General features: G+C 49.6%; 1 pseudogene; it reads left to right on the top strand.

The window, feature by feature from the left end:
* The first annotated feature begins 5211 nt into the window (after positions 1-5211).
* Positions 5212-15260, top strand: LOC122152424 (annotated as a pseudogene).

Raw genomic sequence — 15260 nt, 5'->3', positions numbered from 1 at the left:
TGATGTCGTTAGGAGGTGATGCCATAATGGGGCACGTTCCAACCCCCCGGCAGACAGGGTTGCAGAGCTTCAGTGTTCCGGCCATGCCGCCACCGGTCCCTGCCGGCACGCTGCTCTCCGTCCCAGGGCTGCCGGTGTCCTCCCAGCCCGCCCAGCTCCACCCCGTCACCTCCCAGCTGCCACAGGCCAGCGTCTGGCAGGGGGTGCCAGGGCCCATGGGGGTCCCGGGGCAGCTCCCCCCCGGGGTGCTGCTTCCCCCCGGGGTGCAGCTCCCCACCATTGTACAGCTCCCCTCCGTGGTGCAGCTCCCCCCCGGGGTGCAGCTCCCCCCTGGGGTGCAGATCCCCCCTGGGGTGCAGTTCTCCCCTGTGGCTGCTCCCTGTCCCCCTGCCTACAGCTGGGGACAGCAGCTGGTGCTGGGGATGCTGTTGCCCCACCAGCCGATGGGGCTGGGGCCAGGGGCTGTGCTCCCGGGGGGGCCCCTGTACCCCACGGGCTCCTGCCTGTGGCACGTCCCTGCCCACCCCGGCCCCCCGACACCCTGCCACCCCACAACTCAGCATTGGGTGCAGGGCCCCCCTGTGCCCCACACCCTCCCTGGCAGCGCCCAGAAGCCATCAGAGGCCTCCAACAAGGATGTGGTGGCCACTGAGGACAGCGTCCCTGCTGCCACCCCCCACCCCCCTGCCCTTGCTCCGCCGACCAGTGGAACCACCACACAGCCCAAGGGTGAGTTTTAGGGGGTGGCAGGGCCAGTAGGTGGGCGGCCAAGCCGAGGAGAGCTTGCATCACCAGGGACTGGTTGTCTTTGCTTGCTTTTTCAGCAGTGGTGACCACCCCAGCAGCTCCGGGGAAGTGCACAGACCTGCCCGAGCAGGGGCCAGCCGCCTTCGCTGAGGCCGTTCCTGAGCAGGCAGAGGACACCACCGCCTGGCTCCACACCGAGGACAGTGAGGACACTGTCCCCGATGGCCCCGACAGCCCCAGCTTGGCCGCCTTCCTCCGAGAGCTGCCCGACCTCTCGGACTATGTGGCAGAGGGCAGCTGCCCCAAGGAGCAGACAGCGGTGGCGGGGCTGGGGGGCAGCGAGGACACCGGCCCCGATGACCCTGGCTTGGCTGCCTTCCTCAGTGAGCTCCCCGACCTCTCCGAGTACGTGGGGGCAGGCGGCTGCCCCAAGGAGCAGACAGCGGTGGCGGGGCTGGGGGGCAGCGAGGACACGGTCCCCGATGTCTTTGATTTCCCCTACAGCCTGGCCAGCTCCGCCTTCCTCAATGAGCTCCCGGACCTCTCCATGGACATGGTGGATGGCAACGGCCCCTGGGACCAAGCGGTGGTGGCACAGCCAGGGGACAGCATGGACAACTGTTTGACCACCAATGTCCCCCGCTTGAGTGTCGAGGTCCTTGATGAGCTTCCCCACCTCTCCGAGTATGTGGGAGGGGGCAGCTGCCCCAAGGAGCGAGCGGTGGTGGCGGGGCTGGGGGATGGTGAGGACACTGTCCCCAGTGTCCCCAACCTGACCACCTCTCTCAACGAGCTCCCCCACCTCTCGGAGCACAGGGCAGAGGGCGGCTGCAAGGAGCAGGCGGCGACAGTGGAGATGGTGGCTGGCGAGAACACCTTCCCCGATGTCCCCCACAGGCCTCGCCAGCACCGCCTCCGTCGGCGAAGTCCCCCGACTTCTTGGAGGATGGGGTGCAGGACAACGGCCCCAAGGTCGGCCTGGCAGCGGCCATGCTGGGGGACGCCGACCCCTTCTGGGGGGTGGCAGCCTCCCCCTCGCAGGACCCCAAGGGGCAGCAGGGTGGGGTGGCAGCAGACCTCCCCACCCGGCTGCCCCCGAGCCCCTCGGAGGCTGCTGAGGAGGAGAGCTCCCTGGAGACTTCCGAGGAGACTTCAGAGGCCCGTCCTGCGGAGAGTCCCTGGAAGGATCCCCCGCAGGGTCTTCTGGAGAGTGCCCTGCTGAGCCCCCTGCGCATCCCGCTGCTGAGCCCCCCGGCCAGCCCCCCGGCTGCCCCCCAGTGTCATCCGCCCCTCAGGGCCCCACTGGTGGGGGAGGCCCTGCGGAGGCAGCCCCGGGGGGGTTGGACCCACTTGCCGCACAGGGACAGCGCAGCGGTGGGCAGCAGCAAGCGCAGAGCATCCGACGGCAGCAGCGTGCCCACCAAGCGAGCCAGAGCCCTGAGGGACCCCACGGGGCAGAGTGCCCCACACCCCCCCGGCCGCTTCTGACAGCTGGGCAGAGAAGCTGTGGGGCACAACCCGTGGGACATGCGACCCGCACCCGCCTGTTCCAGCCCCAGCCCTCTCCCATCTCTCTCTTTCCTTCTTCAGTCATTAAAGGTGTCCTGGATTGAGTGAGTGGTGGAGTTTTTTGGTGGCAGGGGAGGGGGCTATAGGGGCGGCCCCCTTTGAGAAGCTTCTCGAAGCTCCCTCAGCTCCAAGCCAGTTCCACTTCTGTTTGGGAAATTGAGCCCATCAGCTGCACCTCTGCGATAACGTATTTAAGAAGGGACGTGGTGACGGGCAGTTGGACTTGTGAGGAGGAGTTGCTGCAGCTGCGTGAACACCAAGGTCAGTGGAGGAACGGAGGAAGAAAGGAGGGGGGAGGTGTGCCGGAGCAGAGACCCCCCTGTATCCTGTGGTGAGACGGCAGGGCGGCCCCCCCCTGCCAACCATGGAGATCTACGGTGGAGCAGACACTGATTTATGGCCTGTTGCTCCTGCTTAAATGATCAAGGCTCTGTGCTCGGAGAAGGCCGGGGTCTCATGGGAAAAGGCAGCCCCACTGCTGTAATTCAGCGCTGGGAGGATTGCAGCATGCGGGGGAAGTCCCACGCCGGAGCAGCTCGGGAAGGGCTGCAGCCGTGGGAGGGAATCCAGTCGGAGAAAGTTAGTGACCCATGACGGAGCAGTGTGGGGAACGCTGCAGGCCCGTGGGAGGGAACTCATGTTGGAGAAAGTTTGTGGAAGACTGTCTGCTGTGAGAGGGGGACCACGATGGAGTAGGAGGAACAAGTTTCGGACACTCCCCTCACCGAAGATGAAGGAAGTGGCAGCGCTGACTGCACCCCCCATTCCCTGCCCCTGCGCCACTGGGGGAGGAGGTAGAGATATCGGGAGCAGAGCTGAGCCCGGGAAGAAGGGAGGGGTGGGGGGAAGGTGTTCTCAAGATGTGGCGATGCTTCTCACTGTACCTACTCTGTTAGGTGTTGTTAGTGTCTGTAATAAATGTATGTTCTTTTTTTTCTTCCCCTAACGAGTCTGCCTTTTGCTCGTGATCATAAAGGGGAATTTTTCCCCATCCCAGTCCTATCTCGAACCCCAAGCCTGGCTCTCTGTCCCTTCTCATTGCCGGAGGGGAAGGGAGAGAGAGCTGCTGCGTTGGGGTTGGCTGCCAACCAGGCCCAAACCACGACAAAAGGGTTGAGGATTGTTTCACAGCGCCCCTGCCAGCGGGCATTCCTGCAGCGGGAGGCGGGGGGGTAACGCAGCCCCTGCCCCACGCGTAGATCTGACCCTCCACCTCGTCACCCCACTGTCTGAGGAACCCCCCGTGATTGGAGACGGTTAGTGAAAACGTTAATGCCCACACTCAGGGTAAAGGGACTGGAAAGAGCTCTCAGGAGTCTCTCTGCTGCCGTGGAAGCCACAGGCAACCGCACAGCAGATGCCACTTCAGCCCCGCAACAGGAAAATTCTCCTTTCGCTCTGACAGCGGCACAAAATCATCCAGTACTCGCAGTGCTCCCCCTGCCCCAAGGAGGTGCCTGTGCACTGATTCACAGCACGAACCCCGCCCGGCTCCCAGCTCTTCCCTTCGGTGCCGCAGCAGCCCCGACCCCGGGCCGGGGGGGGGCGGGGGGGGCGCCCCGGCCGCTCCGGGGGAGGCCGGCCCGGCGCGGGGGGAGCGGCGGGGGCCGGGGCCGGGGCCGGGGCCGGTGAGTGCGTGTGGGCGGCTGCCCGCCGCGGCGGGAAGCGCCGGGGAAAGCGCGGGGAGGCCCGAGGGGAAGGTCTGGGAGCGCGCGAGGGACGAGGCGGCGGCGGCTGCCGGAGGGGCTTCGCCTCTGCCCGCCGCCTCCGCGCCGCTCGGCGTGGCCGGGGCAGAAGGCGGGCCGGCAGCCCGGCGGCGCGGGGGGAGACCCCCGGGGCTCCGCAGGGGAGGCGGCGGCGAGCGGGGCCGGGCCCGGAGCCTGGAGCCGCCGCCGCGGCGGGCGGGGCGCTGGGGCGCACGGAGTGTGCGGCGCGGCCTCTGCGGCTGCTCCGGAGCCGGTCCGGGCGGCTGGGCCCGGGCGCTGCCCCGGCCTCGGGAGGGATGGCCCGGGGCTGGGTGGGCAGCGCTGGCGGAACGGCCCGGCGGCGGGGGGCTGCCCCCCGGAACGGGAGGGGGGGTGCCGTGTGCATCTCCCTCCTAAAACGGGAGAGGAGGTGCCGTGTTCATCCCCCCCCAAACGGGAGAGGAGGTGCTGTGTTCATCCTCCCTCAAACGGGAGAGGAGGTGTTGTGTTCATCCCCCCCAAAACGGGAGAGGAGGTGTTGTGTTCATCCCCCCCAAAACGGGAGAGGAGGTGCTGTGTTTATCCCCACCCCACCCCCCACCCCCCCCCAAAAAAAAAAAAAAATGGGAAAGGAGCTACTGTGTTCATTCCCCACCCAAAACAGGAGAGGAGGTGCCGTGTTCATCCCACCCAAAACAGGAGAGGAGGTGCCGTGTTCATCCCACCCATAACAGGAGAGGAGGTGCTGTGTTCATCCTCACCAAAACGGGAGAAGAGGTACCATGCTCATCCCCCCACCAGAACGGGAGAGGAGGTGCCGTGTTCATCCCCCCCCTAAAACGGGAGAGGTGCCCCCGTGTTCATCCCCCCCCCCCAAAATGGGAGAGGTGCCCCTGTGTTCAGCCCCCCCCAAAACGGGAGAGGTGCCCCGTGTCCCCCCAAAATGGGAGAGGTGCCGGGCTCCCCAGGAGGTGCCAGTGCAGGGCCGTGCGCCCGCGTCCAAGGGGGCAACTTTTGGGGGAAGGAAGAGCAGCGGTGCGGCTGCCGGGCTCCCGCAGGAGAGGCCTGTATTTAATGAAGTGCCTTTTGTAAAAGGGAAAATCCCACGTTTATTAGCAGAAGTCTGGCTTTGCCTGTCTGTGCCTGCCTGCCTGCCTCCACTGGCTGCATTGAATACGTACATGCCAGGGCTGTGCCAGGTTTTCCGTCGGGCAGGTGGGAACGTTGTGATTCCATGCTCGCTGAAGAGACGGACGCGCCGTTGTGGGTAGGTTTAAGTTCACTAAAGAATAAAGGGGGAAACGGGCAATGTGCAAAAGTAACTCCTCCTTTGTTAGGCGATCGCAACTGAACACCTCAAATGATAAAGGTTTAATGGGACTTTCTTCCGTAGTGTTCAGAATCTTTTCTGAATAGCAAAGGATGGCTGTGCAAGAGAACAGAAATGCGGTGAGTAATTTTATATGGCACTAGAAATAGTGTGTGGTGTTATCAAAGCTCATTGGTCTAAACCGTGGGCATGTTCTTGTCAGGAAGGAAAAGTCTTGAAGAGGTTTGGCTGTTCTTAAAAACTTCTTGCATTAAAATGTTTGTGGACTGAAAAGCTGCAGCGCATAATGGGAAGAGTGAAATGTCTGCAGCACCATACAGCTGAGGCTAGCCAAAAAAGGCTCAGTTGTCTCAGATCCTGGGCAAGGCCTACGCCGCCCTCAGCGAGGCGGAGCAGCGCGCCCTGTACGGTGAGCAGGGCACGGTGGGCGAGGAGGGCGAGGTGCTGAGGGGCGAGCGGGACTGGCGGGAGTACTGGCGGCTGCTCTTCAGGAAGGTGAGAGCTGGGCCGGGGCCCCGCAGGGCTCGCCTGGGCAGGGGCAGGCCCTGCGGGAAGTGGGGAGCTCCCTGCTTCGGGCCTGTGGCCGTGTCTCCCTGGCGAGCTGCGGGTAAAGCACGTGGCTGCTGTTGTTTTGCTTTGTTTTGTTTGTGCTTTTTTTTTTTTTTAACGCTGTCTCTGAAATCCATCTGGTGAATAAATCATGTAACTCCAGAAGTGTCACTTCTTTGCTTCAGATCCCAGTGAAAGATATTAAAGACTTCGAAAAGAGCTAGCTATTATCAAAGCAGCATATGTGGATTTTGAGGGTGACCTGGACAGAATAATGGAGTCTGTGTTGTGCGTGGACTATACAGATGAACCAAGAATACAGAAAGTCATAGAAAAAGCCATTGACTGTGGAGAAGTCCCATTCTACAAAGGTTTTGTAAGAGAGTCGAAGCAGAAAATGATTGCGAGAAAAAAGCGGGTAGGTTATATCAATCCGGGACCAAAGGGAAGCATATTTTTTATGATAAGCTTTTAATCTTCCTTGTTAGAAATAAAATGGAACTGTTCTTGAGGCAAATGTTTGCCACAGGATTTCTGGGTTACAGATCTTGCTCTGTGTCTTTGACTTTCACATTTGTGCACCTGTGTTCTCTACCCTTCCACCCCCCCCCCCCCCAAATTGTTGTGAAAGGCTTTTGAGCTGTGATAGGCTGCTGCCAATCTTTATTCCTTTGTTTTATTATTAATTCTTTATTTTATTATTATACACAATGGCTTATTACAGTATAGCATGTCCCTGCATTTATTTACACAGCTATGAGTTGCTGGAGTTCAGTGTATGTGGTAGAAATATGTTGTGCTTGCCTTCTGGCAAGTGTGAAATAACATGCTGGACTAAATGGACCTCTTCTTCAATGTGGGGTTTTTTGAACACTTTGTAGATCTTACATGCACATCGCAGTAACCGTTCTCTAAGTTAAAGAAAATGTAATAGCTGGCAAGACAAAAAAAGTGTGGGTGGGGGGAACAGGGATAGGCATAGACATCACATTCAGCATTGTGAAACAACAAAAAACTGTCCCGCTCTACTAAAGCCAGAATGGTCTTTCTTTCACCAGTTTGTCATCTGTGGCCAAATTTGGAAACGATTTGTGTTTCCTTGCAGCTAGTTGTATACAGATTTAAAAAAAAAAAAAAGTTTGATAACTATTATAAGACTTTGTCAAATAACTTGCAAACTACTTGTTAAAAAGCTAGTTTGCTATTTTAGGCAGAAAAAGAAGCTAGAGAGGCAGAAGAGACTAAAGCTGAACTGGGCCTTGATGGAGAAGATGATTTGAAAGCGCTTATTCAAGTAAGGCTTTTTCTATCTGCTGAAGAGAAGTATGTTACTGGCCTATAATTCTGTTCTCCCTGAGCCTCTTTGTAGTTTGGATCCTTGCAACTTGAGAGTTCTGAGGTTAAAACCTGACCTTAATGTTAGCTACCTATGTACTTTACTTAATAGTCAGTGTGGTATGGATTTTACTGCCTGCGTCTTTTGAAAATTAACAAAGTTATTCAAATATCCTTATGGCATACACAATCAAAATATTTAACTTCTAGTTTTAGCTAGTTATACAGGGAGTATTAATGATTCTTTCTCTGAGGGATTCCATCAGGATGTAGAAGCTGATAGGTCTTACTGTTTTGTATCTTGAGGACTGAGGAAAGAAACATACTGTTTACGTTCTGCTTTTTGGAATGTTTTCTGTTTCTCATCATCCAGTGGGCTTCCTAGAACATTCGTGCTTAATCATTCCCTAAACTGTAGGAGAGTTTTGGGTCTAAACTTAGAAATTGTTTTGCTTTTCCTAGGCTTACGTTGGGAATTTTTATAGCCACTTTACGTCTGTCTCGATACTTCAGGAGAAGTTAGGTATAGAGCCTAGAGTACACAAGTAGAATTTTGCTTGATGGTACTATACTTTGTATTGTATTATATTTGTATTGTATTATATTGCTTGCATTCCCTGTTTAATATATTCCAATATTTTATGTAGCTGTCATACTATCAACTTCAACAGAATAATCTGTACTAGGAAGTAGTAAAAGTTTTGGGTCGGTTTTCTTTTTTAATTTCCTTTCCCCCAGAGCAGAAATAAAGATCGAAAAAAGGAGATGGATGACTTTTTGGCCCAACAGGAAGCAAAATACGGGAGAAATGCTAAAAAAGGAGAAAAGATGACTGCAGCCAAGAAAGGAAAGAAAAAAAGAACTGTGTAGGCTGAGATAGCAGGTATCATTTTGTATGGGATCACGTGGATTTGGGAGCATTTCAGAGTTTTTCTGGGCTACTGTTTCAGAGCATGTGCATCAGTTTGCTGTGACTGGGAGGTATGATACAGAATGCATCATGAACAAGACAAAGCATTCTGGTGCTGCTCTTTAAAAATCCTTTGGGTGCTTTTCGGTTAAGATCAAACAGATTCCTGAGTAAAAGTTGTTACAGTAAGGAAGCGGTGTGAGGTTTGGGACCATGGTGCGTTTATTAAACTTCTTTGGAAGCACCTTCCTTCCAAACACCGAATGGCTATTGGTACAGTTGATGGTAAAACAGTGTAACCCCTCACCTTTGAGAGTCTTCAGTGGCAATTCCTGTGGTTTCCGAGTTGAAAACCTTATCTTTTTGCTAGTCACACTTTTACGTAACAAACCTTCTGCTGTTTTTTAAAAGTCTTTGAACTTCAGCTCAACAGGTATTTTCAGTGGTTTTCTAAAGATACTTTGGAATATTGCAGATTTAATAGAGGAAAAGTTTTCATAGAATTCTGTGCTAAGTTGCTTCCCCAGCCCTCTCTACGTTTTCTATGTAGCTGTTCAAAACTCTTCTGACTGATTTAAGTCAAGTAAATACTGCACACTTGTATAGCAGCTGTAACTATGGCTGCATTGTTAACTGCGATGTCAGTGCTGGTGATGCCATGTTCCATGAAAGGGCCAGCTCGTGTTTGGCCTTGGATTGCCTGTGGCAGATGCCTTAGGAAGAAGACTGCAGCATGTATGTCACTGTAGGAATCCTCTGACACACTGAGGTGAGGCAATAGCTGAAAAATCCACAGGAGAGAGTCAGTTCTGTGCATTTCTAGGGTTTGTGATGTCCCATGACAAGGAGTTCCGAAGCTCAGAAATGCATTGCTTGTTATTTCAATAACATCACAGTCAACTCTGCTGTAGGGTGGTAGCGATTAGCTACTTCACTATATTTGTCAACCCTTCTGTTATTTCAGAAGTGAATTCCTTAAGTAGGATCTGCAAATACTTGAAAGGTTTATGCTTCAGCTGGTTTAAAAACCCCCTGACAGTGTGTGGGGGTATGAATTTGAAGGGTAATTAACTAGTTTTCAACTCTGTCTCAAAGGGATGAGGCTGGCTTTATTTTGTGGATCATTTTTCAGAGGCTTATGAGCAACAAGGGGAACACTTCCATTTGAGCTGAAAGTCCTCACTGCTTCAGTGATAGCATTCAGGAACTGGCTATTTAATAGAGCTTCCCAGGGGGAAGCTAGAGGTAGATGGTAACTATTCCTTTATGCGGCTTCTTTCAAAAATTATCCTGATTCTGAGAGTACAGCATATCTCTATGTTGCACAACACATGGACCTGAACGTTACTTTTACTGTACAAAATAGATACCTACCAGCCCAGAAGTCTTGTGTCAACCATTAGTACAGAAACCAAAAATTACCTTATGATGAGACTGCTTTCACTTTTTTAACACACTGACTCCTCTTAGCTATAAAATACTACATTATGTTACTAGAAGTCTGTTCAAGTTTATTTATATATTTTTGTAACTCTTGTGCACTAGGGCTACAGAAAACCAACTTGCTCCCTGAGGAATGGCACCGATATAAAGGGGATGCTTATCTCCAGTGAGCTTGATGTAACTAAATGCCACACTGTACAATGTTCCAGTAGTGTCAGCTGTTAAAAGAAATTGTATTTTGAAAGGGTTTAGTGAACAGAAGCCTCTCTTTAGCATCAGTTTGCCTCTATGCAAACCCAAGAGATTTCAACTAAGACCAGAGCTTTTTTGGTTTTTTTTTTTCACCCCTCTAGAAATGCAAAGGAAAGCTAACTTAGTTACATTTGCACAGTTCTGCTTTGCTTTCTTTTCCCTTCTTTTTGAGTAAAGCATGCTTGGATCAACTGGACTCAATAACTTCAATATTGATTAAAAATTATTAGCTGTTCTGTAGGTACCACTAACATCTGATAGCTTACATAACAGAGTGGGATAGTAGGAGCTACTTCCTAAAGAATACTGAGTAGTTTTTTTCATTATGAATTGTAATTTAGAAAACATTAATAAGGGAAATTTAGAAAGAAAGTGCTTTTTAATTGGACAACTTTTTAAAGGAGAAACTGTTTTCATGCAGCGTCCTAATTTTGTTGAAATACATGAAGTGGTTATCCTCACCTCGTCTGTACGCTTATTTGTCATCTGGAGTTTACTGTTTGGGAGTAAGACCTTCAGCTAATCACTTAGAAGCATGTATTTCATGTTTTTGTCTAATTTGGAGCCACAAGGGCAACTGCAGCAAATACCACTGATACATCTGTCACAGTGCAGAACCCATCTACTAACAACGTCGTTGCATCTGTGGGTTTGGAGCCTCATGGCAGAGTGCAGAAATCTTGGGTAATTGCAGGCATTTTTAGAAAGGGAGACTGACCTATTTTGCAAAATTACCATGAAATATCCCGCCAGGAAGACAATGTACTTTCTTTGAATACTGTCTGGAACTACTTGCAGTAAGAGTCCCTTCTGCCTCTTCCACCTTCAGTCAGTGAGGAAGAGGTCCAAGTATGTAACACAGGAAGAGTCACTAGTGTGCTACCCTTAAAGTCATCAGTTCTGCTCAGCTGGCTTGCTACCTTATTTTTATACAACTGCGTTGATATCTGCTGCAGTTATTACAGGATTCGTAACTTGTCTAAGTTGAGTTGTAGAAGCAGCGACGTGTAGTGCTTGCTTTTGATAGTATAATGTTGCTTTAAACATATAAATACAGCCTTTAACATTGAAATTACTGCTGTTATGGAAAATCTTTCATCTTCTGTAGAGCTAACAGAAAAATTGGCAGATTCTGCAGTACTTGCCTGTAACAAGATGAACAGGTCATAAGCCAGTAATGGGAAAACAACAGTGGCTGAGTGTGTTGTTTGGATTTTGTAGGAGTTAGGCTTTAGTGCCCACTGGAGTGCATTTACCCTTCCATTGGAGTATAACTACTTCTACTGGTGGCAAATGGAATGTTTTAAGTATACCCCTTCTAATCTTTGGCAACTGCTTCTTAGATTGATAAAAACATAACTAACTATTCATAAGGATGGGTGTTTGAAGACTCTGCTGTAAACAATGTTGACATTGCTGAGAATGAGAGCTGGTGCATGACTCTGGCCATGGATGGACACTTCTTCATGGCACGTTTAGAACCCCTGTTTGCTTTTTGTGACTGATCCACCTTGACTGTGGGTTTTCAGAGAACCATGCAGCTGAAGACCTAATAAACAGAGATCATGTACAACTTTAGGACTTTTGAAAGGTATTAAAACTAAGTACCAAATACATCTCCTTTAGCTTAAAACTAAAATGCTTTTCTTTGTTGGTGTTTTTTAGTTTTGTTTTTGTTTTTTTTTTAATTCTAATATCAACTGTGTTACGTATGACTTAGGCAAGTTTGAGACAAGTGCCTGGCCATCCAAAAGGGGCAAATTTTATGCTTTCACAGTTGCTGCATTGCAGGCAACTACTGTATTCCTTGATATTTCATGAAGTGCTCAAGTCTACGAAGTTCTTCTGCTGAATTCAATTTTTTTTTTTTGTTAATACATCAGTCAAAACTCAGCTTGCATTTAAAGATACTGGGGTTGGATTTTTGGGGGTGGGGGAGGGAGCAGGTTTCAGTAGGAACCATTCCTGTCTTGCTTAAAAACCAGTTACTTCAGTTTAGTGCCTTTCAGTTGCCTCTTGTACCACTTGTAAGCGGTAGGAGGCCGCTCAGCTACTCAACAAGCTAAAAGACCCCTCCTGTCCTCTGACAGTCACCCAGGTACTTGCTACCTTAACCCTTGCAGCTTCCATTAACTTTTGCAGCTTCACTCCTATCTTGTTAGTGTATTTTTATGTGGGAAATGCTGACAACTCTACAAGGAGTCCCAAACCACTGCGATGAAATGAATCCAGCGTCATTTGTCTTGACGGAGCTAGTTTTCAGAACGTGCACCTAACCCCCTGCTCTCTGTGCCACCCTTTCCAGGTGGAGGTGATACTTGGCATCAAAACAAAGTTAAGTTAACAGGGAGTGCTTAAAAAAAAAGCTGTTCCAGGGCACAAAAGTTAACTTTTTCTCTCCTGTAGTCTCTGAACAAACTCCCTTTCACCTGACTAGACTAGAGCTCGTGTGTGCCATGAGGTAAAAAACCTAAGTCTCTGCTGGTAAAGTTGAAAGAAGTAAGGTTCATTGGTTGACTGTAACACCAGTGTACACGTGTGCAACTAGTCTTGTCTGCAGTAGACTTTCATTCTGCAGCCACATCAGCTTGCTGTGGGTGATTGCTAGTCACAGAGTTTCTTGGCAATGGATTTAAATGAAAGGAACTTACTTTTCCATTAACAAAGATTTGTTTAGGTTTTTTTTTTTCCCCACAAGGCTTTTAAAAGAAAAGGGGTGTAACACAACACAGGAATTAATTGCAGACCTGTGTCTTTACTATCAGGGCCGTATTTTCCTTCCAATTGAGGGAACAGACGGAGTGAGGAAGTCGATAGTGTTACATTCAGTTCTTAGGATGGGGAACCAACAGAGGTCACGTGTAGCACCTGAAACAATGCTTTTCAGTTCCTGTCCTGTTCTTCAGCAGTTAAATTATGCTGATTCTCCTGAAGCAAATCTCTAGTTGAAGAGAAATGTTTGCTATTAGTGTTATTAAGAAAACCAAATACATTGGACCAAACGTGTTGCAGTTAAAATAGTTTGTTTTTTTTTTTTTTTATTTACTGGTTGGATCATGGTCTGTGGCATCTGTATTTACCTCATCTCCCATTTAAAAAAAAAATGTGCTGTTTTCTGAGTTATTTCTCTATTTGTAGTTCGGTATTCTCTATGTTTAAACATGTGCATTTGTATATTAAATTAAATTTTCCGCTGCCTCGTGTGTGTCTGTTCTGATCCTGTCTGATGAGACTGTTGCTACCTGCCAGGTGTTCCTTTACAAAGGAGAGCTGCACCTCATCCCGCTGTCAGAGACCCAGGAGCAGGAATGTGACCTATCTGCCACCACTCTGACAGTCTCGCAGGCGGTGACACTGTTGTCCACCTGTTCAGAGGAGTTCCTGGCTGCAGAGCCCATCCCAACAGCAGTGTAGAAGCGCATCAGTGGGTATGTGGGTGTTTCACTTTGGTCTTGTGCAACAGTGAGTTTTGATTCTGGGCTGTCTGGGGTGCTTTCTTGTATCCAGTCGTTTTCCTGTTAGGTGTGATAAAGTGGCTTCCTTTTCAGAAACCAGTGTTTTTTCTGTGGCCTTCTTCTGAAGAGGGGGACCAGTGCCCTGTGGGCTGTGCTGTGATCTGGGGGCTCTGGAACTGGTTCACTGCTGTGATGCCACACCTGACAAGGACAAGTTATTCTGCCTTCACATCCTTCTTGTATTGAAAAGTCTGGAAGTTCTGTGGGCCTTTAGGAGCCCTTTGAGGAGGGAGAAAAAGGATTGCAAATTAAAGTGTAGAACCATCACGCTTTTCAGAGCGATAGCTTCTCACAGGTCTATTCAGCACCACAAGTTATTTTTTGCAAGGATTTGACAGCACGAGCCAGATGACTTCTACACCTGGTGCAGTGAAGAATGCTGTGTAGTAGGACATGTTAGTCAAGTTCACAGTGATTCATTTTACCAATGTGGGGATGAAATTTTTATTAGCCATGTATAGTTCTATATAAACAGACATACCAGGTGTTAGATTAGCGGAGTTTTAACTTTAGAATAATCATCTGGCATTTGGCCCATAATACAGAGTAGTATTAAAGTGAAAATGGGAATATTAGCTTAAAGAGTGGTTTCAGCTTGCGATGCACTTACTACACTATGTTGTTATTGTACAATGCAGGTATCCTGAGAAAATTCAGGCCTCATTTCACCGAGCCCACTGCTACCTTCCAGCAGGCATTGGGGCAGTGCTGAGGCAGTGCCCTTCGTTGGTGGCTGCAGCAGGCCAGGCCTTTCACCTGCGAGAGCCTGTGGATTTACGAGCGTGTGGCTCTTTTCAGACTTTCCCTCCAGACGAGCGTGTGGTGACCATAGTAAGTGATCCTTCTGATGAAACTTGTCACTGAATTAGGTTCTGTAAATGACGAAGGTTCTGTGGTCAAGTGGTACAACTATGTAGATTTAGTTGTTAAAATAGAATGTTTTCTGATTTATTTTTAAATTTTGACACTAGACATGCATTTCCAGTTCTTTATGTTAAATAGCTTTTCTGCCTTCAGATTGGCATAGCTAGGCTTTCAGATGGCTAATCAGAAGTGCCTCTGAAATCAGAGGTTACTGTTAGTAGCTCCTCTGCTGGAATGCTCACTAAGGAAATTCATCCAGTTCCGTGATCAGAGCAGTCTGACAGCACTGCCAGCCAACACCAGGAGTTGCTCCTAACTACCCCTGGGTGTTCATTCCAAGGCTTTTCACCTTCTGAACCGTGCTTATGCAGCTCTGTGAAAGCTACTTTAGGAAGTGGTTTATGTTCCTTGTCCAAGCAGTGTTGTATTGGATATGTTTGCATAACAGAGTTATACAGCTAGGCTCCTGAAAATAAGTTTGGGAGTCAGATTTCTTGACTATTTTTGAAATCTCGGCTTTGGTTTTTTTAATTGAAAAGAGCCCTTACATTTTTGAAAATATGCCACGTTGGCCTGAATACTGAGGATCTTTTCAAATGTCTTTAAAGTGAATGAAGTTCGTGTTTATTTAGAGATGTCAACTTGGAATATACTTCATTAGATCTGAAAAGCAACATATCTTAAGCAAACGTATCGAAGATGTATTTTGATTACAATCTCAGGTATATGGGTGATTTAAAACAAAATTCAGAGAAAGCTGGTGGAAAGTTGATGCCTGTACACAGCACAGTCACACTGCAGTAAGTTATTTTCTTTTGCTGGGGCTTTTTCAGGTTACTTTCACAGTGTGTTTATATGCACAGTTGGTGCAGCAGATGTTTGTTCCGGATAGACGCAGTGGATACACGCTGCCCCTCCCATCTCACCCTCAATACAAAGCCTATGAACTGGGCATGAAGCTGGTAATTACTTTTTATGCATTTTGTACTTAGTCTTTAGTTTGCTTGTTTACCTATGTCCAAGAAATTACTCTGCCTGTAAGTTGCCTGCTTTCACAGAAT

The sequence above is a fragment of the Tyto alba genome, unplaced genomic scaffold (assembly GCF_018691265.1).
Source record: "Tyto alba isolate M040663 unplaced genomic scaffold, T.alba_DEE_v4.0 Super-Scaffold_48, whole genome shotgun sequence".
Lineage (NCBI taxonomy): Eukaryota > Metazoa > Chordata > Aves > Strigiformes > Tytonidae > Tyto > Tyto alba.
Note: the sequence above shows the minus strand (reverse complement) of the source record. Positions and strands in the feature narration are given on the sequence as shown.